Here is a 25,607-nt window from a genome sequence, read left to right as displayed (position 1 = left end):
CCCAGTCATACAATTTCTAACACCCTTCACCAATGCACGTTTCCTCTCAACAATGTCCCAAGTTTTCTTACTGCCCTTCTCTGCCTGCCTCTGAGATTTTTCTTCCTCTCTCTCTTTTTCTCCTCTCTCTTTTCTTTCTCTTTCTCTGTCTTCTCTCTCTTCTTTTTCTTTTAAACACTGTGGTTTGCCATATAATTACTGCATATCACTTTACCTCCTTTCACTACCCAGTTCTTGTCGAGTGATCATTTCTAACTATAACTGTTGTTCCTTCTCTGCCAGAGTTCCTTCTCTCCCTACTCTCATGAACTCGCAGAAATTACCCAACTGCCCTTTGGCTATTTGGGACACGTCTTTGTATGCTGGCCCAACAATACACAGGCTTTAAAAATCACATGAGTGACAGAAAACATGCACTGAAGACATGCAAAAGGCTGCAAGCACTTGAACAGGTACCCATATTCCAGATGTAGATTGAAGTGCAAAATGCGACATCACTTCAGGCTCCTTAGGACACTCTAGTCCCAAAACTGTGATGATAAGACTAACTGGGAGAATGGTACATATGATGAAGCACAAGCCCTCCATGTGTGAGACCTAAGTCTGACTTCCAAAGTCAAAAATATAGGACAGGACTTGGGTGCTGGCCTTACATGCAGCTAACCCAGCTTCAATCCCAAGCACCATCAGGAATAATCCCTGAGTGCAAAGCCAGGAGAAAGCCCTGTATGACTCAAATACCCACCCCTAATTTGACTCCTAACTCCATATGCTGACCAGCCCCAGAATAACCAAGATTGAAACCGTCACCCACTCATTTTATCCCCCACCCCCCAAAAAAGATAAGAACTAAGAAACATTGGAAAGCTGTGAAGGGGAAGTCCTACGCTGTGTAGGGAAACAAAGTGATAAAATCATATGGAGGGACCGGAGAGATAGCATGGGGGTAAGACATTTGCCTTGCATGCAGAAAGACAGTGGTTTGAATCCCAGCATCCCATATGGTTCCCTGAGCCTGCCAGGAGCGATTTCTGGCATAGAGCCAGGAGTAACCCCTGAGTCCTGTTGGGTGTGATCCAAAAACCAAAAAAAAATCAATATGGAAATCAGTGCAGAAGAAATACAATGCTGTCATAGGAGAGGGCCAGAGATATAGACCAGTGAGCAGGGCACTTGCCTTGCATGAGGCTAACATGGGTTCAATTCCTGGCACCTGGTATGGTCAGTCCCCTGAGCACCACCAGAAATGATTCCTGAGTGCAGAGCCAGGAGTAAGCCCTGGCTCAGTAGGTGTGGCCCCAAACAAAACAAAACAAGAGTCCCGGGATTCTGCTGCCCCATTTTAGAAACTGCTTTTAAAGGAAATAGAATGCTGTGTAAAAGAAACATGACATCTCATGTTCACAGCAGCATTATTTACAATAGACTAGATAGATGTGGGAATAACCTCAGTGTCTGTCAGCAGGCAAACATAGAAACATAAAGGTGTATGAAGTCTAGATGTATACACTCTGTTTAGTCATAAAGAAGAAAATATATTTGCAACAACATGGATGCAACTTGAGGGTATCAGATTAAGAGAAATGAAATCAGACTGAGAACAACAAATCCTGCTCTGAATAGGATCTGAATAACAAATATGATCTGACTAAACATAAATACTGAGACAGTGACCATCTAGGGCCAGATGAACCTCCTCAGAGCCCACTGGCAAGCTCACTGAGCCGGGCAATCTCCTTCGTGCAAAAATTTAAGCTCCGGGGCTGGAACAATAGCACAGCAGTAGGACGTTTGCCTTGCATGAGGCTGACCCAGGATGGACCTGGGTTTGATTCTTGGCCTCCCATATGGTCCCCCAGCCTGCCAGGGGCGATTTCTGAGTGCAGAGCCAAGAGTAACCCCTGAGCACCACTGGGTGTGGCCCCAAAACCAATAAATAAATAAATAAATAAAAGTAAAGTTTAAGAAATATGGGCCCGGAGAGAGAGCACAGCAGCGTTTGCCTTGCAAGCAGCCGATCCAGAACCAAAGGTGGTTGGTTCAAATCCCGGTGTCCCATATGGTCCCCCATGCCTGTCAGGAGCTATTTCTTTCTTTTTTTTTTTTTTTTTTTGGGTCACACCCAGCAATGCTCAGGGGTTATTCCTGGCTCTACGCTCAGAAATCACCCCCGGCAGGCTCGGGGGACCATATGGGATGCCAGGATTTGAACCAGTGACCTTCTGCATGTAAGGCAAACGCCTTACCGCTGTGCTATCTCTCCGGCCTCAGGAGCTATTTCTGAGCAGACAGCCAGGAGTAACCCCTGAGCACCGCCGGGTGTGGCCCAAAAACCAAAAAAAAAAAAAAAAAGTTTAAGAAATATATAGAATCCCATTAACAGCACCAAAGATTTCAAATTCTACACATTTCCACCAACATTTCTCACTTCCTTTCTCTTGATTGTAGCTATCATAAGAATGCATGTAAAGTGGTATCTTATCCAAGTTTTCATATTTATTTCTCTAGAGATTTGTGATGTTCAGCAGCATCTCATGTGCTTATTGCTCATTTATTCTTCTTTGGAAAAAAATGTCTATTCAAGTGGGTTTTTTTCTATTTTTTAACAGGGTGGTCTGGTTTTTGTTGTTGTTCAGTGAGCCGTTCCTTATATATTTAAGTTCTTATCAGTCATACGGTTCACAAGTATTTTCTCCCATTTCTATTTGCTGCCTTTTCACTCTCCTGATTATGCGCCCAAATGTTTTCAATTATGGTGTAGTCCAATTTTTATGAATGTTTAGCTTAGTTTTTTTTTTTTTATCTGCATGGAGTTATTGCTAAATCCAGTCATGAAGCTCTCTATCTGTTTTCTTCTGAGAATCTGAGAGTTTGAGGACTGGAGAATTCAATGGGTAAGGTACAGGTTTTGCATGCAGCTGACTCAGGTTCATTCCCCCACTCCCATATGGCTCCTAAGATCTCCCAAGAGTGAGTCTTGAGCACAGAAACAAGTATAAACCCTGCTCACTGCCAGGTGTGTCCCAAAAAACAAACAAAAAGTAGAATCCTATGGGGGCTAGAGCAATAGTACTGTCTATAAGTACTAATAGTACTTGCATAATATTCTTTTGGATTTCAGCCCTAACTCTCTGTATGGTACCTCAAACTTGCTAGGAGTGATACCTAAGTGCAGGGTCAGAAGTAAGCCCTAAGCACAGTTGGGTGTGCCCTTCCCCCCCCCCAAAAAAAAGGAATAATTTTAATATCTACATATAATCTAATACCTTATAATCTTATATAGAATATATCTTATAATTATGTCTCTTATAATCTATCTAGCTAACATTTTATAATTTAATTATCTACGTTTGATCCATTTTGAGTTTTTTAGTGTATGTTTTTGCTGTTATATTCATGGAATTGTTGCTAAATCCAGTTATAAAGCTCTTTATCTATGTTTTCTCCTAAAAATACTCCTGACTATGCCCACGGGGGTTGTATGAGATGCTAGGGATAGAACCCAGGTTGACTGTGTACAAGGCAAGTGTACTGCCTGCTATACTACCATTCTGGTTGTCTTTAGTTCATTTTTTATAAGATGCAAGGTAAGGGCTAAACTTATTGTTTTTGCATATTAGTATCCAGTTTTCTTTTTTTTTTTTCTTTTGGTTTTTGGGCCACACCCAGCATTGCTCAGGGGTTACTCCTGGCTGTCTGCTCAGAAATAGCTTCTGGCAGGCACGGGGGACCCTATGGAACACCGGGATTCGAACCAATCACCTTTGGTCCTGGATCGGCTGCTTGCAAGGCAAACACCACTGTGCTATCTCTCCAGGCCCAGTATCCAGTTTTCTAACAGTCACTTGTCAGAAAGAAAAACTCTTCTTTGGGCCTGGAGTGATAGCACAACAGGCAGGGTGTTTGCCTTGCACATGGCTAACTCAGGTTTGATCCTTAGCATCCCATACGGTCCCGGTCCGCTAAGCCTGCCAGGAGTAATTTCTGAGCACATCCCCAGGAGTAACTGCTGAGTGCCTCTGGGTATAGCTAACCCCCCAAAAGAAAAATGATTCCTTATTGGCATGTCAGCTGAAAATTATTTCATCATTTATAAGAGGGTTTATTTCTGGGCATTTTATTTCACGTGGTGTATATGTCTATCTTTGTATGAATGAATATACTGAATGTATTTGGACTCATCTATTTTTAATTTTTAAAAATGGGGGAGGAAGAAGATAGCACAGCGGTTGAGCATTTGCCTTGCACGCGGCCAACCGGGGACAAACCTGAGTTCAAATACCGGCATCTCGTATGATCCTCTGAGCCTGCCAGGAGCTATTTCTGAGTGCAGAGCCAGGAGTAACCCCTGAGCGCTGTTGGGTATGGCCCAAAACCCTAAATAAACAAATAAAATGATTTATTATCCCTGCATGGCAGGGATCAAACTCAGAGCTTCACACATGGAAGACAAATGTTCCACCACCGAACCTTCTCCCAAGCCCCTGAGAAGCCTTTTGAAACAACTAAAGTGGTTTCACAGAAAAGGGATGGCAATGTGATCCAGCAGCAAAGCACAGGCCTGAAATGGGTGAGAGCTTTGGTTCCTAAAAGTCAAAGGTAATCTTGGTCCACAGATGCTCTGCCTAAAGACCTACACCAACACAGATAACACAACACAACACAGAGAAGCTTCTGTCTCACCCAGAGTCTGGGGAGGCAAAAAGAGAAGTTAGCATTTGTGCTTTTACAGAAATGGTTGGTGACCTCACAGAAGTTGCTAGAAATATTTATCTTCTTTGCCCTCGATGTGTTCTCCCCCACCAGCTTTTTTATTTTTTTATTTAATTAATGTATTTTATTTTTCATCTTCTCTTCCTTTTCCTTTATTTTATTATTTATTTTTATTTAGTTATTTATCTTATTGTCCCACAGATCCTTGGATTCGGCCTTAATATGCCAATCTACCTACAAATAAGGATGAGGAGCCCTTCTTCACACGCACCCCCAAATAAAAACCTGACAAGTGTTTACTTACCTGTACAGGCCCTTTGAAAAGAGGAAGAGTTCACGGATAGGGAAAGGGGTGCTGAGAAAAGCTAGTTTCTACTGCCAAGAGAGTAAAAGCCTTTCTCGATCAGCACTCAGAGAGCTACTAAGAGACTCCAAACCAGAATGTCTACAAGAGCTTCCCCAATCATAACCTCAGAGCCTCACAGCCCTCTCCAATGGCTTCCTTTCTTCACAGAAATCAAAGTAGAACTCAAGGTACAAGACCAAGAGCAGCCCAGGTGACTAAGGTGTCCTTTTTTTTGTTTTGTTTTGTTTTTTTTGTTTTTTGTTTTGTTTTGTTTTGGTTTTTGGTTTTTGGGCCACACCCTGCAGTGCTCAGGGGTTACTCCTGGCTGTCTGCTCAGAAATAGCTCCTGGCAGGCTCGGGGGACCATATGGGACACTGGGATTCGAACCAACCACCTTTGGTCCTGGATCGGCTGCTTGCAAGGCAAACGCCGCTGTGCTATCTCTCCGGGCCCTAAGGTGTCCTTTTTTGGGTTTCATTGGTGCTGTCCCCCATGCCTGTCTGTCCTGCTGGGCGTTCCTTTGTCAGCATCTATGTCCCATCTGCTTCCTGCTCCCCATGTCCAATTCAATATTGAGAGCAGTGGCCTGTGAACAGTGCCACAGACAATGGGGACCATCATTATCTCCACCAACAGTCTCCAATTCTGTTCCAAGCTGCCCCCTATACATAGCCCTCTTCCTCCAGTCCCTCCAGGCTGTCTGTAATATTCCAGAAAAATGGTGGACAGTTGAGAGACTCATATTTTCACAGCCATGGTTCATGCTGGACACCAGCTTTTTTGGGGGGACCACACCCAGTGACGCTCAGGGGTTACTCCTAGCTATGCACTCAGAAATTACTCCTGGCTTGGGGGCCCATATGGGACACCTGGGGATTGAACCACTGTCTGTCCTAGGCTTGCAAAGGCAAGGCAGATGCCTTATTCCTTGCACCACCACTCCATGCCCTGGACACCAGCTTTTGGCCTCTAACCATCACATCTGACTTGAGTGTAACTCTGCCATTCACAGGCCATGACCTTGGACTTGACTTCTGTGTGCCTCAATTTTGTCACTTAGAATATAGAGCTAATAGAGGGGTCTGGAGAGATAGTTCAGAGGGTATGGTGCTTGCCTTGTACACAGTCAACATGGGTTCAATCCCCAGCACCCCATATAGTTTTACAAGCTTTCCAGGAGCACAGAGCTAGGAGTGGCATGTCTCCAAAACAAAAAAAAAAAAAAAAAAAAAAAAAACAAGCAAAAAAAGAAATATAAATAATATTGGGGGAAGCATGACATGTGTTTAATTTGTGCTAAATGTGGTATTATTACTAGCATCATTATTCTCCTTCCTAGGCACAAAAATAATTTAACCCTCATAAAAGTCCTGCACAATGGAAATTACTCTCTGATACACAGAGTTTACAGAAGAAACCAGGGCTCAGATAACATGAGTGGCTTGCTACTGGTCACAGAACCCATCACTGTTAGGGCTGGTGAAGAGGATTAGTAAAAGGACAATGTCTTGCATGTCCCTAGGTTTGGTCCCTGGCACCATCTTGCATTATGACCAAGTATGACCCCAGCACAGCCCGGTACAATCCTGGCACCCCAGTAACTGACCAGTCTGGCACCATAACAAATAACAATAATAAATCATTAAATAAGAAGTAAACATCTCAGGCCTGAAATAGCATAGCATAGCATAGCATAGCAGGTAGTGTGTTTGCCTTGCACGCACCAACCCAGTTCAATTCCCGGCATTCTATATGGTCCTCCAAGCCTGCCAGGAGTGATTTCTGAGCACAGGGCCAGGAGAAACCCCTGAGTGTCACCAGTGAGGCCAAAAAAAAAAAAAAAAAAAAGAAAACCAACAACAACAAATAAATAAATATCTCAAGTTGAGTCTGCCTGACCCTAAGACTATGTGTCCTCAAGTCTGTGAGCCTCCTCCCAGGCAGTTCCAAGGGATATAGTGGTCAAACATCCTTGGGGTCCCTCACATAAGGGACAAGCGGCTACCAGCTGGAACTATGGCTGTGGCATAGCCAGCAAGTAAAGCAGAGAAACAAAATCAGTATTCAGTCTGATTAGAGAGAATTGACCCACTTTGCTACTAGCTAGCTACGTGAACAGGCAACCAACCCTCAAATGGAAAATGGGCTGGACTAGACATGTTTGTATCATTAACAATAACATGAGCTCGAGTACGGGACTCCCAGCAAGAGGCATGAAAAGGGCATGAGATGAGTCTAAGCCCCACAGAACAGTGCTGCAGAGTATAAAAGGTACCCCCTGGGGCCAAAGCAATAGCACAGAGGTAGGGCATTTGCCTGGCATGCAGCCAACACAGGAAGAATACCAGTTCAATTCCCGACATCCTATATGGTTCCAGAGACTGCCAGGAGCAATTTCTGAGCACAGAGCCAGGAGTAATCCCTGAGTACTGTGGGTGTGACCCAAAAACCAAAAAAAAAAAAAAAAAAAAAAAAGTGCAGCCCACATCAGCTAGCTGTCAACTCAAAGCTGACATGGGACAGTGACAGAGAGAGTCAATGGAAAGGGAAAGAGGTGAAGTCCCAGCAATGAGAATTACCAGCAAATACATCCACTCCTCCATGCCTGGAATAGAGGCAGATTAGACTCTGGCTGCGAGAGGGAATCTAACCCCAACAGACATGGGCGTAAAAGACTTAATTCTGAGGCCTAAGAGATAGCACAGCGGTAGGGCATTTGCCTTGCATGCTGCCAACCCAGGAGGGACCTGCTTTGATTCTCAGCATCCCATACGGTCCCCCAGCCTGCTAGGGGTGATTTCTGAGTGCAGAGCCAGGAGGACCCCTGAGTTCCACTGGGTGTGGCTCAGAAACTATAATCAATCAATAAATAAAGCTTTAAAAAAAAAAAGACTTAGGGCCCGGAGAGATAGCACAGCAGCGTTTGCCTTGCAAGCAGCCGATCCAGGACCAAAGGTGGTTGGTTTGAATCCCAGTGTCCCATATGGTCCCCTGTGCCTGCCAGGAGCTATTTCTGAGCAGACAGCCAGGAGTAACCCCTGAGCAATGCCGGGTGTGGCCCAAAAACCAAAAAAAAAAAAAAAAAAAAAAAAAAAAAAAACTTCATTCTGCCTGACTACCAGGATGAGAGCTATGGCAGGCCAACAATGTCCTCATATTTCATCCTTTCTCCTGTCCCCAAAGCTCTTATCTGCCTGCTTTCGTGCTCCTACATGAGAAATCCTGTCTCTCTCCCCAGGACACAAGAATTGGATCCAAACCCCTGACAACCAGCACACAGAAAACTTCCTGAGAAATAGAAAATGCTCCAGCTTGCATCCTTCTAGGCCTGGTGGGAGCACAAGGATGAGAGTCCCACCCCAGTTGTAGTGCCAGCCTCAAGAATGACCTGCTGTGGGGCCGGAGAGATAGCATAGCGGTAGGGCATTTGCCTTGCATGCGTGGAAGAGACCTGGTTCGATTCCCAGCATCCCATTTGGTCCCCCAGCCTGCCAGGGGCGATTTCTGAGTGCAAAGCCAGGAGTGACTACTGAGCACCACTGGGTGTGGCCCCAAAACCAATCTATCAGGGCCTTTGTCTTTCACGTGACTTATCCAGGATGGACCCTGGTTTGATCCCTGGCGTCCCATATGGTCCCCCAAGCCAGGAGCGATTTCTGAGCGCATAGCCAGGAGTAACCCCTGAGTGTCACTGGGTGTGGCTCAAAAACCCCAAACAATAAAAACAACAACAATAAATTACTAAATATATAGCATTTAGGAGTATGGTGGATTCTCCCAAATATGAAGAGCAACCAGGTGAGAGGAATATAAGAAGTGCTGATCCAGTTGTGTGGCCATCACGGGAAGCAGGCTCCAGGCCTAGATAGACCCCCCCCCCCCCCCGACATCTGGCTCGTCCATACTGATGACGACAAAGGACAGAGAAGGACAGAGGGATACCAAGTCTGAGCCAGGCAGATGGCAGTTCCCAAGAAGCAAAAAGAATGCCACTGAGGCAGCCTTCAGCAGGACCCTGAATGGCAGTCAAGATTGGCTAAAGCAAAAGGCAAAAACAGGGGCCAGAACAGTGGCTCAAGCGGTAGGGCATTTGCAACTGACCTAGGACAGACCCAGGTTCTATCCCCTGGTGTCCCGTATGGTCCCCCAAGCTGGGAGCGATTTCTGAGCGCATAGTCAGTAGTAACTTCTGAGTGTAACTTCTGGTGTGCCCCCCCAAACAAAATAAATAAATAAAAGGCAAAGTCAATTTAGTGATGGGCTGTGGGCGCCCACAAGCAGGTGACATGCGACAGAGTCGGACAGAAGCTGAGGTGGGGGAAGCTGGGCCTCTGGCTTTTGGTTAACTGGACAACTTGTCCCCCTCAAAGCGCCAGGCCCAGCAGGCGAAGGAAACCATGGCAACCACAAGTTGGGGAGTCAATGAGAAGCTTGTAAACACGGCTTCCAGCCATGTGGCATAGCACAGGGCTCCTAGGAGACAGCCAGCTCGCAGCGACCAGGCAAAGGGGACTATTTCTGGGCACGTCTCCCCACCCGGATCTGTGACCCAGACAGACAAACAGGCAGATCAAACAGAAAGCCTGGCCCCAGAGCTGGAGCTTCACAAACTGTCTCCCAGCTGCTCCCATCGCCTCCACAGGCTGGCCTCATCTGCTCCCTCTCACCTCCCTCCCCTTCCCATGGAGGGCAAATTTCTAGGACAGCCTTAGTGCCAGGTTGCAAGCGATCATCTAGAGAAAAGATACCAGTCTTTTATTTTGTTGTTATTTTGTTTTCATGGGCCACACCTGATGACGCTCAGAGGTTACTCAGAAATTGCTTCTGGCTTGAGGGATCATATGGGATGCCAGGGATCGAACTCAGGTTTGCTTTACCACTGTGCTATCGATCCGGCCCCAGGAATTAATTACTTTTGGAGGCACTCAGGAAACAACTGGGCCACTGGGGATTGAACCTGTGTAAACCTTCATGCTGTACTATTGCTCCAGCCCATCTACCTTCTTTAAGTGAACAAATAGAAAGCGCCTCCCAATCACACCCAGCCACACTGCCCTCTTGAGTCATCATAGCCAAGGCAGAGATGGTCTAGCCCAGGATTAACTGAGTGGCTGGGAAGCTCACTAGTGAGGTCTATTGCTCCATCCACAACCTGAAAGAAACAGCCACCTTCTCAGCTGGACAGCTGGTGCTAGGGACTGCCTTCTGACCCATCACTGAGCCAGGATTGGGGATAGTCTCCTTCCAAGCCCATTTTCATTGCCTGAGTGACTGGCTACTCAATCATGTGTTAGGTATGACTGTGCACACCCAGAATAGACCTTTAGGAGGATTTCAAATCTGATTTTCTGATTTTCCAAGGAGAAAAAGAGACAGAGAGACTGCACAATGGGAAGGTATTTGTCTTGCATGCAGTGGACCTACTTTCAACCCCATATCATGAGTCCACTGAGGAGCAGTGGCACAAATAGTAGGGCATTTGCCTTGCACACTGACCTAGTACAGACCTCGGTTCAATCCCTCAAAGTTCCATATGGTCCCCCAAGCCAGGAGCGATTTCTGAGTAGATAGCAGGAGTAACCCCTGAGTGTCATCGGGTATGACCCAAAAAATCCAACTGAGAGAGAGAAATTGAGAGAGAGAGAGAGAGAGAGAGAGAGAGAGAGAGAGAGAGGGAGAGAGAGAAAGGGAGAGAGATAGAAAGGGAGAGAGAAAGGAAGAGAAAAAGAGAGAGGGAAATAGAAAAAGAGGACAGAAAAGAGAAAAAGAGAGAAGCAAGAGAGCGGAGAGAAAGAAAGGAGAAAGAGCAGCAAACTCCTTTTGGCTGACAAATACTTGAAATTTGAGGTTCACAAAACCCAAACAGTAACTATGGTAACACAGCCATTCCAATAAGACAAATAGATTATTTCCAGCACAAAAGCCTGGCTTGTGCTCAGAAAGCAGAGGTGAGTTTAACTGAAAGCACTTCCTGAGTTCGGGGAATCTCCGGGGGACCTTTTAGCAGTGGTCTCTTCATGCTGGGGTTTCTGCATCAACCACTGGAGAAATATCTCGCCTATTGGCACCTTTTTATCTGTCTCCAGTTATTTCATGTTCACCCATGAAGCCCGTCCAGTCGAACTCACAGGGCCTGCACAGAGAAAATAGCTTTGAAGAGCCAAGTTCAGAGCCTGGGGCTATAGACACCTCTAATCAGGAGCCTCCTACACACTGGAAGATGTGATGTGTGTCTACAGAATTGGGGTTCTCGCCCAAGGTGGGTGAACTTGTGACCTCACCCTGTGATTCAGGGAAACTGAGGACTAGGAAAAATTGGGGTTCAAGGGCCCGGAGAGATAGCACAGCGGCGTTTGCCTTGCAAGCAGCCGATCCAGGACCAAAGGTGGTTGGTTCGAATCCCGGTGTCCCATATGGTCCCCCGTGCCTGCCAGGAGCTATTTCTGAGCAGACAGCCAGGAGTAACCCCTGAGCACAGCCGGGTGTGGCCCAAAAACAAAAACAAAAACAAAAAATTGGGGTTCAAAAAACAACCCTGTCTTTTTCTGACTGAACTATTTTTGTTGTTGGTTTTGTTTGTTTGTTTGTTTGTTTTTAGTCCACATCCGGTGGCGCTCAGGGGTTACTCCTGGCTCTGCACTCAGAAATTGCTCCTGCCAGGCTTGAGAGACCATATGGGATGCCAGAAATCAAACCTGGGTTCGTCTCGGGTCAGCCACATGCAAGGCAAACACCCCACTCCTGTGCTATCTCTCCACCCCCTAAACTGACTATTTAACTGACTTGAACAAACCCATCTTTGGGGCCAGGAGAGGACACAAGATTGGAAGGCACATTCTGTCTGCAGGAGCTCAGGTCCTACCCTTGGTCCCACAGCAGTGTACCAGAAACTTAGGTCCCCAATTCCTTTCCCAAAAGGAGCCATTCTTCAAAAGGATGGAAGATAAAGTAAGGAAGGCATTTGCCTTACAAGCAGATGTTCCTGATTTGATTCCCAGCATTCCAAATGTCCCCACCCAGTTCCATCAAGAGTGATCCTTGAGGGCTGGAGCAATAGCGCAGTGGGTAAGGCATTTCCACTGCACATAGCTGACCCAGATTCCATCCCCGGCATCTCTGCCAGAAATGATTTCTGAGTACAGAGCCAGGAATGATGCCTGAGTGCCACCAGGTGAGCTCCCCACCCCCAACCCCCCCTCCAAAAAAGTGATCCTGAATGTAGAGTAAGAATGTAGAGCCAGGAGTAAGTCCTGAGCAACAAGAGAGAAAGGATTGGGGGGCCATAGCGATAGCACAGCAGTAGGGCATTTGCCTTGCATGTAGCTGACCCAGGGTAGACCTGGGTTCGATCCCTGGCTTCCCATGAGGTCTCCCAAGCCAGGAGCGAGTTCTGAGTGCATAGCCAGGAGTAACTCCTGAGCATTACCCGGATGTAGCCCAAAAAAAAACAAAAATAAATAAATAAAAGGATGAGAGACACCTCAAAAGCTTTTGTTTGCATGGGTTTTCATTTACTTCAAAATATTAACAATAACTTCATTGCTTACATTAAATGTTTTTATGCAACATAACTACTTTCAAGGCAAAAAGAAAAAAGAGAAAGAGCATTATTTCACGTTTATGTAAATCTCAGGGCTGGCTACGGGACAGCCCTTAGCAGCTCCACACAGCTCTGTTGTGGTGTGCTGTTGGCACTGAAGTATGTGAAGAAAAAATTATATATATCCTTAAACCATGGCAGAGTTGGAAAAAGGAGGAAGGTCTTTTCAGGTTTCTGAGGCCCCTAATGGCCCCTTTCTGTGGTTTCTTCTTGGCCAGTGTGGTTGCTATACTGGCCACACCAAATAGCATTGGGTTTTCAAGGAGTCTTGGATGGTCAAAGCGCCATGGAAGAAATGAGTGCCAGCCCCAAAGCATAGCATACACCTTACAGGGCTTTGAACAGACTTTTCAAATAACAGCACCATGTCAAAACTTGACAATAGGTAGCGTCTTTTTCCTTTTTTTTATTTTTTTTTTTGGTTTTGGGGTCACACCTGGCAGCACTCAGGGGTTACTCTAACTCTACACTCAGAAATCGCTCCTGGCAGGCTCGGGGGACCATATGGGATGCCGGGATTCGAACCACCGACCTGCTGCATGCAAGGCAAATGCACTACCTCCATACTATCTCTCCGGCCCCTCCCTTTTTTATTGTTTTGTTTTATTTTGGGGCTATACCCAGTGATGCTCAGGGGTTATTCCTGGCTATTCGCTCAGAAATCGCTCCTGGCTTGGGGGACCATCTGAGACACTGAGGGATCGAACTGTGATTCATCCTAGGTCAGCGGCATGCAAGGCAAATGCCCTACTGCTGCGCTATTGCTATGGCCCCCTTTTCCCTTTTTTTTATAGGGACATATCCAGCAATAAAATAGTGGGTTGTCAGTGACACTCCCTACGCTTCACAGAAAGGTTTCGGCTCTGGAAGATGGCTCCGGGCCCGCTAGGCCATACTGGGTGTTGGTGGGGCTAGGAAGAGCCTTGCAATGCCAAGATCAAAGCTTATCACATATCAAACATGTGTTCAGTGGCATGGGCTCAGCTCTACTCTGGGCTCTGTATTCAAGGATCACTCCATGCTCAGGGATCACTCCTGGATCTGTGTTCAGGAATTCCTGGTTCTCTACTCAGGGATCATTCTGTCTCCATGCTCAGGGATCACTCTTGGCTCTGTATTCAGGGTTTACTTCTGACCCTGTGATCAGAGATCTTTCTAGCTCCATGCTAGGGGATCCCTCTTGGTGCTGTGCTAATGGATCATTCCTGGCTCTGTGTTCAAGGCTAATTCTTGGCTGTTCTCAGAGATCACTCCTGGCATGGCTCAGGGGACTATCTATTCTGCAAGAAATTAAACCGGGATGAGCTGCAAGCAAGGCAAGACTGACGCCTGGACTAACTCTCTGCTCTCCCCAAAAGGTAAATTCTTTAAGGCATAGTTTCATGCCCAACCTGAAATCATAATAATGAATTTTTCATCTTTTTTGATGGGGAGGTTGGGGGGTCACACCAATGGTGCTCAGTGGTTCCTCCTGGCTCTGTGCTCAGACGTTGCTCTTGGCAGGTACGGGGGACCATATGGACATCAGGATTCGAACCACCATCTGTTCAAAACAGCTGCATGCAAGGCAAATGCTCTACTGCTGTGCTATCTCTCCAGCCCACTTTTCATCTTATGTTATGTATAGGCCTAGATTAGCACATGGCTATATGAAGGAATTCAGGCTCCATATATGTGAGGTCCCAGCTTCCACCTGAGGTACTATAGCAAGTCTAGCAACAGAGAATAAAAATATGTCAGCCTTAGTGCCAGAGAGATAGCATGAAGGTAGGGTGTTTGCCTTGCATACAGAAGGACGATGGTTCAAACTCTGGCATCCCATATGGTCCCCCTGAGCCTGCCAGGAGCGATTTCTGAGTGTAGAGCCAGGAGGAACTCCTGAGCACTGCCGGATGTGACCCAAAAACTAAAAAAATAAATAAAAATCTGTCATCCTCTGTACACTTCTGTGGTTTTCCTGTTCTCAATTTTCCTATTTTTTTTTTCAATATCACGCATCGCGTTTGGAAAATATGAGGTGAGTTGCACAAATCTTCTTCCACGTGTTGTTACATTTCATATTGTGTGATATGGGGTTTACTGATGTCACCCCAATCTCATGAGAAAGTCTGCTTTCTGGAGTAAGCTCTGCTTCAGCAGAGCTTTCTGGGTCAGAGGGGCAGATCTCAAGACAGTCAGATCTCCAGATGGAACCTTTAGTAATGAGCCTACCAGTTATATCCTTAACAGGTTCATCTCAATGATTCTTTGAAAAATGTCCTGTTACCTATCCAGGCTAGTATAGATTTTGTTGAAACAGGAGTTGATTTTTTTTTGTTGTTAGGGACCTGACAGACAGCACAGAGGACAAGGCATTTGCCTTGCATGTAGCTTGACCTCCTGGGTTCCATTACTGGCATCATTCATATTGTTCCAAAAGAGCCACCAGGAGCAATCCCTGAGCACAGTGTCAGGATTAAGCCCTGAGCATTACCTGTTGTGGCTTCCAAACCAACCAAACAAACAAAAAAAGTAGGAGAAGAAAGAAAAGGCATTTGTTTATTTTTATTTATTATCAATAGATTGTATTAATAGATTATTTATTATTATATTTGTTATTAATATGTTATATTTATTATATTTATTTATCATACTGTTTTTCAGAAACAGTGCAATTGAACAAACAGAGAGACAGTATAGTTAGGAAAGCTTAGCTAGATTTAATTCCCTCTCCCCATATGGTCCTCTTAGCTTCGGCAGGAATGAACCTTCAACAGAGAGTCAGCGGTAAACTCTGAGCATTATAAACACAGGATCAAGACTGTCTTGAATTCATGAGGGACCAGGCAGATGTCTGACCCCGCTGGAAAGAGTAGTGGAAGGACCCACAATTCAGATGGAAAGTGGAACCGAATGTGCAAAGTGGAAAAAAATTTTCCAAGCCACAGGCTTCATAGGCATGTCTGGAGAGACTTCATAGCTCTATTCTCAGTTATCCACAGCTTTCAGAGCTGTAAACCAGGGTTCAGCTAAGTAGGCAGCTAAGTAGGCACTAAGACAATACAACCCCCCTGTCAAGTTCAGTGCTCCCTGAGTCTGTTGCCACTCAGGTCTTCCAGTAAAATGGCGTGTCAGGTCAGGCAATGGCCACAAGAGCGCTTTCCTAAGATGAGGGGCCTCCTGGGCACACACAGATCTCCTCCTGTTGCATTCTGAGAAAACCAGACACACACACACACACACACACACACACACAAAAGCACTCACACTGATGACATAGATGGGTTTTTGTTTTGGATGGTTTGGGGGCCACGCCGGTTGGTTCTGTGCTCTGCTCAGGGCAAAACTGACCTACTTCTGGACATTTTTCCATGAAACTTGGCTTTGGTTTCCATTTGTTTTGTTTTACCACAAGTGGGAAGTAGAGAAGATCAGGGTTGGGGTGAGGGGGAGTGGCTAAGAAAGTACAAGGTTGGTGCCCTGAACCAGGAGTGGTTTTAGTGCAAATGCCCAAACACAGTAAAATGGCAAAGAGTGTTCTTGGTATTAACCTAAATATAGTTTTGACTCAGGACTCACATCCAAAATAACTAGCAGGGGTGTCAGAGAGATTGTATAATGGACAGGGTGGTTGCCTTGCATGCTGCTGACCCAGGTTTGATCCCCAACACTCCATATGATCCCCCAAATCTGCCAGGAGTGATCCTTTAGCACAGAGTCAGAAGTAAACCATGAGGATTGCCACATGGGGTCCAAAAACCAAACTCAAACAATCAAAAATAAAAACAGGACTGGGGATCAAATAGTGGGTAAGGTGCTTGTCCCACACTGGCCAAGCATTATGGTATCCTGACCCCCCATCTAAAATAATTCCTGAGTGCAGAATTAAGAATAGTCTGAGCGGGCCCGGAGAGATAGCACAGTGGTGTTTGCCTTGCAAGCAGCCGATCCAGGACCAAAGGTGGTTGGTTCAAATCCCGGTGTCCCATATGGTCCCCCGTGCCTGCCAGGAGCTATTTCTGAGCAGACAGCCAGGAGTAACCCCTGAGCACCACCGGGTGTGGCCCAAAAAAAAAAAAAAAAAAAAGAATAGTCTGAGCATTACCAGGTGAGGAACAAACCCTAACCTCCCCAACCTTTTATTTAAAATTAAAGTTAAATAAGAAACAAGGCCAGAGAGAGAACTCAATAGGCTAAGAACATACTTTGCAAGTAGAAAGCTGAGGTTCCATCCCTCACACCACATAGTCACCAAAAAAAAAAAAAAAACCAACAACAACCAAGGGGTTTTCATTGAATTAAATTGTTTGGGGGGTCACTATTGTTACTGGAGCACTACCTCAATCACTACCTTGCATCGCCTCAAAACCAGCAAAAAATGACTTAGAAATGATGAAATCAGGACCAGTAATTAGTACAGTAGACAGAGCATTCGCTTTGTATACAATCAACCCAGGTTCCATCCCCCAGATCCCATATGATCTCTCTGATCCCTGCCAGGAGTGATCCCTGAGCTCAGAGTCCGGAGTAAGCCCTGAGCACCATTGTGTCTGGCAAAAAAATGATAAAATTATTATTATTATAAATTAAAGTCTCAGAAATCGCTTCTGGCTTGAGGGACCATATGGGACGCCGGGGGATCGAACCGAAGTCCTTCCTAGGCTAGTACGGGCAAGGTAGATGCCTTACCACTCCGCACCACTGATCCAGTGCCTGGAAGTACATTTTTGAGAGAAGGAGATCATTTTTAGTGAGAAAGACAGTGTAAAAGCTCAGTGTTAGGGCCAGAGAAAGCACAGGAGGTAGGGCATTTGCCTTGCATGCTGCTGATCCAAGTTCAATCTCTGGCATCCCATATGTTCCCTGAACCTGCCAGGAGTGAGTTCTGAGTTCAAAGCCAGGAGTAACCTATGAGAGCTGCCAGGTGTGCCCCCCAAACAAAACAAAACAAAACAAAAAAAGCAAAAATGTCTCAGTGCATGTGAGAAAAAGATGAACATTCTACTTAAGTCTTTGTCCCTGAACAAGACAGGTCTTCAAAGGGCTGAGTACCGCATACAAGAGGCTCTGAGTTCAATCCCTAGTCGCAAAATCCTCTAAGCATCAATCATCAGGAGTGACCCTCAAGCATGAAGCCAGGAGTAGCCCCTGAGCACTGCTAAGTGTGACCTCACATTTGAAAAACAACAAAATTTCCAGGGATAATGAAGTCTATAATGCATGCTGGAACAAACTATAAAAAATGTGTTTTGGGGCCAGGCGGTGGCGCTAAAGGTAAGGTGCCTGCCTTGCCTGCGCTAGCCTTGGATGGACCGTGGTTCGATCCCCCGGTGTCCCATATGGTCCCCCAAGCCAGGAGCAACTTCTGAGCACATAGCCAGGAGTAACCCCTGAGCGTTACCGGGTGTGGCCCAAAAAACAAAAAAAAAAAATGTGTTTTGAAAAAAAATAAAATAAAAATGTGTTTTGGAGCTGTGGCAGAAAAGTTAGAGGAGCCTTGCCTTGAGGATGCCAGTGTATTGTTGCTAATAAAATTTTCCCTGGAATTAAATTCTGGGAGGAAAAGGAATGATAGTATTATAACCCCTGAATAAACCTGCCCAGAGCATGCTGGGATACATCTATGTATTTACATAAATCAATGAATTCTGGCACTTTCTAACTGGGGGTGAAGAGAGGAAAAAGCAATTCGGTGGAAATGGGTTTGGATAGAAACATGCTACTGATTGTAACCTATTCAAGAACTGTTTTTTTTTTTTTATCTTCCTTCAGAGGAAATACAAATTCTGTGATCATATAATCATGACATCTCTTCCACCCAATGCTGATGGAAATGTGGGAGCACAAAATCCCAGACAACTAACTCCAGAGATCTGTGGGCAAGACTGTAACACAAGGCTTTTGCTATTCTAAGCGTGACTCCCTAGGTGTCACAGGTCATAGGTCATAGTTTACAACACATCTTGCTCTCTGAGTACATTTCCTTTGCATTTAAACTTACTTCAATGAGGTGCATATCTTTAGCCTAGCATCGAAAAAATTAGTAAGGGCAAATCCATCCATTCTTTCAGATTTCAACACCTAATCCACACAAAGAATGTTTCCTTATATTTCACAATTTCTATCATTCACATGCCTTTATTTTTTATTTCCCCTTCCTTATAACTCTGACTATTCTTTATATTTTTTCTTTAAATTAAAACACATTATATGTATGTGTGTGTGTATATATATATAAAGCTTTTATAAGGGCCAGAGAGAGCACAGCGGTAGGGCTTTTGCCTTACACACAGCCAACCCAGGACATATGGTGGTTCGAATCCCAGCATCCCATATGGTCCCCTGACCCTGCCAGGAGCGACTTCTGAGCATAAAGCCAAGAGTTAACCCCTGAGAGCTGCTGTGCGTGACCCAAAAACAAAAAAAAAAAAAAAAAAAAAAAACAAAAAAAAAAGCTTTTATAGGGGCCGGAGAGATAGCACAGCAGTATGGCGTTTGCATTGCACGCAGCCAACCCAGGAAGGACCTGGGCTCAATTCCCGGCATCCCATGTGGTCTCTCGAGCTGCCAGGAGCGATTTCTGAGTGCAGAGCCAAGAGTAACCCCTGAGCACCACTGGATGTGGTCAAAAGCCAAAAATAAATAAATAGCTTTTGTAAGGAATACTTTATATCCTTCTACAAGTGAAAAACTAGCATCACTTGCCTAAAGAGAGGTGGACACTGGGAAAATGAATGTCAGGGAATAATAACCAAGTTTTCACACCCAAATGGAATCCTTCTACCTGCCAAGTCTCTGAACCTCAATGAACACTGTTGTCTGATTTAAAAAAAAAAAAACAGCCAAAAGATAGTTCTGAGGTGAAGGCAGTCATTTTGCATGTTGTAGGGTAGCCCAAATATCAAACAACATAATCATTCCTGTTAAAGATATACAAGAATTGGGCTGGAGTCATGGCGCAGGGCATAAGACGTCTGCCTTGAGTACACTAGCCTAGGATGGACCACTTTCGATTCCACAGCATCCCGTATGATCCCCCAAGCCAGGAGCAATTTCTGAGCGCATAGCCAGGAGTAACCCTGAGCGTCACTGGGTGAGGCCCAAAAAAACAAACAAACAAAAAAAGATATACAAAGATTGCACTCAGTCATATTATGTCATGTCATGTCATGTCATGTCATGTTATGACAAGGCATGAGGTCTTGGGAAGCAGAAAGATCTTGCCAGCAGGTTTACACCCTGATTGATTGGAATCCCAGAGCTACATCCCACAATATATGGAAGACCAGGTTGTCCTGGGATCAAAGTGTGGTCAGCAACTTGTAAGGCATATGCCTTATCCCTGCCTACACTATCTCCTCAGGCCAGAAATAATGGTCTTGATGGGAATTCCATTTTTTTCTCTCTTTTGTTTCTACACCTGGCAGTGCTCTGGGGTCATTCCAGGCTTGGCACTCATTAATCACTCCTTGTGGTACACCAGGGGATCAACCCAGGTAAGCCACTTGCAAGGCAAGTGCCTTCCCCACTGTACTATCACTAGTGTCCTTTCATTTTGTTTTAAAACTGAACAGGTACAAGGCCAGAGAGATGGCATGGAAATGGGGCATTTACCATGCATGCAGGATGGTGGTTCAAATCCCGGCATCCCAGATGGTCTCCCGAGCCTGCCAGGAGAGATTTCTAAGTGTAGAGCCAGGAGTAGCCCCTGAGCACTACTGGGTGTGACCCAAAATCCAAAAACAAAAACAAAAACATCTGAGCAGGTACTGCTGAGAATAAAACACTATTTCATTAGTAGAATCACAAATTTTGAGAAACACCAGGATCACTCAGAGGTTGTCAAACCTTCATGGGCATCAGACTCACTCTCAGACATCACTCTCAGAGTTAAAATTAACAGATAAGGCTCAGGAATTTGTATTTCTGTGGGGTTTAGGAGGGGCCTAGTGTTTGATCCCAGGGCTTAAACATGTGAACCACACAGCCATGGCCCTGGAATCTGTATTTCTAACAAGTCAGCAATGGCACTGATGCTGGTGTTTGGGAACTAAAGTGAAATGTTAACACAGCTTTCAAAACCAAGGCAATATCCCCAATATTTACTATGCCTATGAAAAGAAAGAAGGAAGGAAGGAAGGAAGGAGGAAGGAGAAGGAAGGAAGGAAGGAAGGAAGAAGGAAGGAAGGAAGGAAGGAAGGAAGAGGAAGGAAGGAAGGAAGGAAGGAAGGAAGGAAGGAGAAGGAAGGAAGGAAGGAAGGAAGAAAGAAGGAAAGAAAGAAAGAAGAAGGAAGAGAAGAAAGAAGGAAGGAAAGAAAGAAAGAAAGAAAGAAAGAAAGAAAGAAAGAAAGAAAGAGAGAAAGAAAGAAAGAAAGAAAAAAATAAAGAAAGAAAGAAAGAAAGAAAAAGAAAGAGACAGAGAGAAAAAGAAAGAAAGAAAGAAAGAAAAGAAAGAAAGAGAGGAAGAAAGAAAGAAAGAAAAAAAGAAAGAAAGAAAGAAAGAAAGAAAGAAAGAAAGAAAGAAAGAAAGAAAGAAAGAAAGAAAGAAGAAAAGAAAGAAAGAAAGAAAGAAAAAAAAGAAAGAAAGAAAGAAAGAAAGAAAGAAAGAAAGAAAAGAAAGAAAGAAAGAAAGAAAAGAAAGAGAAAGAAAGAAAGAAAGAAAGAAAGAAAGAAAGAAAGAAAGAAAGAAAGAAAGAAAGAAAGAAAGAAAGAAAGAAAGAAAGAAAGAAAGAAAGAAAGAAAGAAAGAAAGAGAAAGAAAGAAGAAAGAAAGAAAGAAAAGAAAGAAAGAAAGAAAGAAAGAAGAAAAAGAAAGAAGAAAGAAAAGAAAGAAAGAAAGAAAAGAAAGAAAGAAAGAAAGAAAGAAAGAAAGAGAGAAAAGAAATAAAGAAAGAAAGAAAGAAAGAAAGAAAGAAAGAAAGGAAGGAAGGAAGGAAGGAAGGAAGGAAGGAAGGAAGGAAGGAAGGAAGAAAGAAAGGAAGGAAGGAAGGAAGAAAGAAAGAAAGAAAGAAAGAAAGAAAGAACGAAAGAAAGAAAAAAGAAAGAAAGAAAGAAAGAAAGAAAGAAAGAAAGAAAGAAAAGAAAGAAAGAAAGAAAGAAAGAAAGAAAGAAAGAAAAGAAAGAAAGAAAGAAAGAAAGAAGAGAAAGAAAAAAGAAAGAAAGAAAGAAAGAAAGAAAGAAAGAAAAGAAAAAGAAAGAAAGAAAGAAAGAAAGAAGAGGCAATAGCACAGTGGTTAGGGCATTTACCTTGCACATGGCTAACCCAGGTTGATACCCAGCAACCCATATGGTCCCCAGAGCCTGCCAGGAGTGATTCCTGAGTGCAAAGCCAGGAGTAAGCCCTGAGCACAGCCAGCTGTGTCCCCAAAATAAAAAATAAATTTAAAAAAAAAAAAACGGAGCTGAGTCTTTCTCTGTGCATCTAGCCACATGAAATTTCTAGCCCCCCTCATTAAACATTCCTCATCCCTCGCATCCACCCAAACATTCCATTATTCTCCCTTCACAAACCCCAGACACTGAGACACTTTCCATCCATCCACCAAAATGCACTTATCAAGTAGTAATTCATTTTCTCATGTTTTATTAATTACAGACAAGGGTAAGTGTCAATCAGAGCTTCCAGTCAGCATGGGGTAACTGTATTTCTATGTGGCGTTGATATAATTCTAGCCCAGAGCTAAGAAACCCGATGTGTGAGTTTAATTAGTCTGTGGTTCTAATAGCTGGCAAAGACGAGCTCTTCTGGTGGGGGTTCTTGTTTTTTTAACTTTATTTATTATTGATTGATTGATTGGTTTGGGGGCCAGGAAGAGCCAAGTCCCTGGAACCTATGCTTACAATCTGCACCTTTTTTTTTTCTTTTTTTAAAACTTTATTTATTAATTGATTGGTTTCTGGGCCACACCCAGCAGTGCTAAGGGGTTACTACTGGCTCTGCACTCAGAAAATTACCCCTGGCAGGCTAGGAAACCATATAGATGCCAGGAATAGAACCAGGTCCCTCCTGGGTCAGCCACATGCAAGACAAATGCCCTTCCGCTGTGCTATCTCTCCGGCTCCCTAGTTAGTGTTCTTTGGGTTGTTTGTTTGTTTGTTTGTTTGTTTGTTTTGGGGTCACATCTCGCAGCGCTCAGGGCTTACTCCTGGCTCTCTGCTCAGAATTTGCCCCTGGTAGGCTCCGAGGACCATATGGGATGCTGGGAATCGAACCACCTTCTTTCTGCATGCAAGGAAAATGCCCTCCATGCTATCTCTCCAGTTCCTGGTTAGTGTTCTTGAGGTATCAAAAACAGCTTACAGACACCTCACCCATTTTTTTCTCACCCATTTATGGCTATTTAGGATCCTTGGGGTTCTGGGGGACCCATGCTGGACCCAACTGGTATATTTTGCTGTCTGCTAACTGATCAGTTTCTGTCACTGTCATGGCTGAAGTGCATGGAGAAAGCAACATTGCTCTCTGTAAACTAGACAGAACCCTGCTCAGGTCTCTAGACTTAGTCATTACTACAAATAATAAACACCTAAGTAGATTCATTCATTAATATTAAAAGGTGGGCCCGGAGAGATAGCACAGCGGCGTTTGCCTTGCAAGCAGCTGATCCAGGACCAAAGGTGGTTGGTTCGAATCCCGGTGTCCCATATGGTCCCCTGTGCCTGCCAGGAGCTATTTCTGAGCAAACAGCCAGGAGTAACCCCTGAGCACCGCCGGGTATGGCCCAAAAAACAAAAAACAAAACAAAACAAAAATATTAAAAAGTAATAAAGTTACCCTGGAGTAGGCAACTAAATTAATAAAATACCTTTCTAAGGTTGGTAAAGAGATTTGAAAATAACCATCCCTGGGGGCCGGAGAAATAGCATGGAGAAGGATGGTGGTTTGAATTCAGGCATCCCATATGGTCCCCCGAGCCTGCCAGGAGTAATTTTGAGCATAGAGCCAGGAGGAACCCCTGAGCGCTGCCAGGTGTGACCCAAAACAACAACAACAACAACAACAAAAACAGAATTTAAGTGCACCAGATTATGGCTCAGCTGGATTCTCTCCTCAGTGCCTGGGAAGGCAAAATATCAGAAATGAGTCCCGTGCGATCCCTAGCAGATTCTGGAATCCCTGAAGATTCTGGAAGGATGATAAGATCCTGAGGCTTCTGCCTTAGTCCAGAGACTGTGACTTTGTGTTTCTAAATCCGAAGATTTGAACTCTTGGCCCCCAGCAGCTCCTACTACCGTTAGAACCCTACTCCATTCTATCTGGACCTATTGGGTTCAAAACTCCCCCTTAACAACATGAACTTGCCACATGTTGCATTTAACTTGCTCTTAAGGGGGCTGAAGACATCTGGCCTTACACTCCACTGACTCCAGTTCAAATCCCTGACATTACATATGTCCCAGAACCCTGCCAGGAGTGACCCACAGCACAGAGACAGGAAGAATTCCTGAGGATCACTGGGTATGGTCAAATTATTATCCCTTCCTCAAATACACACACACACACACACACACACACACACACACACACACCTTCCACCTTTCTTCAGGGACCTAGGTATTATTTGGAAAGTTCTCTTCCCTCCTCTGAGAAATAACTTTATTTCTCTAAAGATTATGCTTGGAGCCATAGCACAGCGGTATGGCATTCGCCTTGCATGCAGTCAACAACCCAGGACAGACCCAGGTTCTATCTCTGGCATCCCATATGGTTCCCCAAGCCTGCCAGGAGCGATTTCTGAGCCTAGAGCCAGGAGTAACCCTTGAGTGCCGCAGGGTGTGGCCCAAAGACAAAAACAAACAACAAACAAAATAAAGATCATGCTTATGGCAGCCATCACTAGTTTCTGGTGCCTCTTCCAATCTCGTGCACACAAATAGGTTCATATTAACACTAGGGCTGCCATGGATGGTTCCAGAAGGTTCTGGATACTGATGACTGTGGCAAAGGCACCAAAAGCAAGAGCTTAGAGTATTGTTGCATTTGTCCCAAAGTTGGACTAGGTTTAGCTAAACACACACCTTATCAAAGTAAAGAATTTTGGGAGGTCCCCGTGGTGGCCAAACCCCTAGTTCATGCCTAGTTGAGTCATACAAGCAATAATCTAAACAAGTGCTCTGGTCTGTTGCTACGGCAACCTCGAGCTCTAGTTTAAGAGGAGAGCAAATATATGAAATATTGCAGCAAATTCACTTTCCCTTTTCCAGTGACCTCAGAGTCAAAATTATATCCGATAAACACAAGTTTAGAAGAAGTCTCATTCCTGCGATGTTTCATTTTATGTGTTCGCTTACCTTCCCTTTGGTGTTTTCAGGATGACCGCAGGTCCCATACGTCTGAGTACAGTTTCTTGCACACACATTAGGGGTGGCAAACATGCTTTCCAGGGGCTCCACTGTTTTTGGTGCTTGGGGGGGTCACTATCCAATTGCCAAAGGTCACATTCCTGGCTGTGGTGATTGAACTTTTTTGAGTTGTGGTGCATGTGGAAGCCACACACTTCTGTGGCCCAGAGTCCAGATGGCCCATGTTCAGGGACCACTTTTAGCATATGTGGGCAGCACCAGGGATTACTCTGACAGCCTCACATGTGCAAAGATTTGGTGCCCGCTAGTTTCCTCTCCTCTGAACATGAAAAAGCTCACCCTTACCAAGATCAGCGTGATGGCACACAGGAAGCAGGCATTGAGAAAAGACCTGTGGGAAATAACTTTGTAGAAACATCGTGTCGTCTCTCTTCAGAAATCCCACAAATGTAACAGTACAGTGATTTTGAAAAAGGAACATATTTATAGAGACAAAGATGGCAGAAAATGAGACAATGGCATATGAAAGGCTGCCATTCTTGCTTTAGATTTATTCACTGTGATGAACATCACGTCCTTAGTCCTATTTGTGCAGTAGGCCAACCATCATGGTTGTTGGGCAACCATCACAGCCATTTATTTCAGAAGTTTCCCTTCTGAAATGGG

General features: G+C 44.6%; 1 protein-coding gene across 1 annotated transcript in view; it reads right to left on the bottom strand.

Annotated features, from left to right (window-relative positions):
• The window catches only part of SRGAP3 (SLIT-ROBO Rho GTPase activating protein 3), a 434,101-nt gene that overhangs the window by 166,764 nt on the left and 241,730 nt on the right, over nucleotides 1-25,607 (bottom strand). The gene's annotated exons all lie outside the window — the stretch shown is intronic.

This window comes from Suncus etruscus, chromosome 20 (genome assembly GCF_024139225.1).
Source record: "Suncus etruscus isolate mSunEtr1 chromosome 20, mSunEtr1.pri.cur, whole genome shotgun sequence".
Taxonomy (NCBI): Eukaryota; Metazoa; Chordata; class Mammalia; order Eulipotyphla; family Soricidae; genus Suncus; species Suncus etruscus.
Note: the sequence above shows the minus strand (reverse complement) of the source record. Positions and strands in the feature narration are given on the sequence as shown.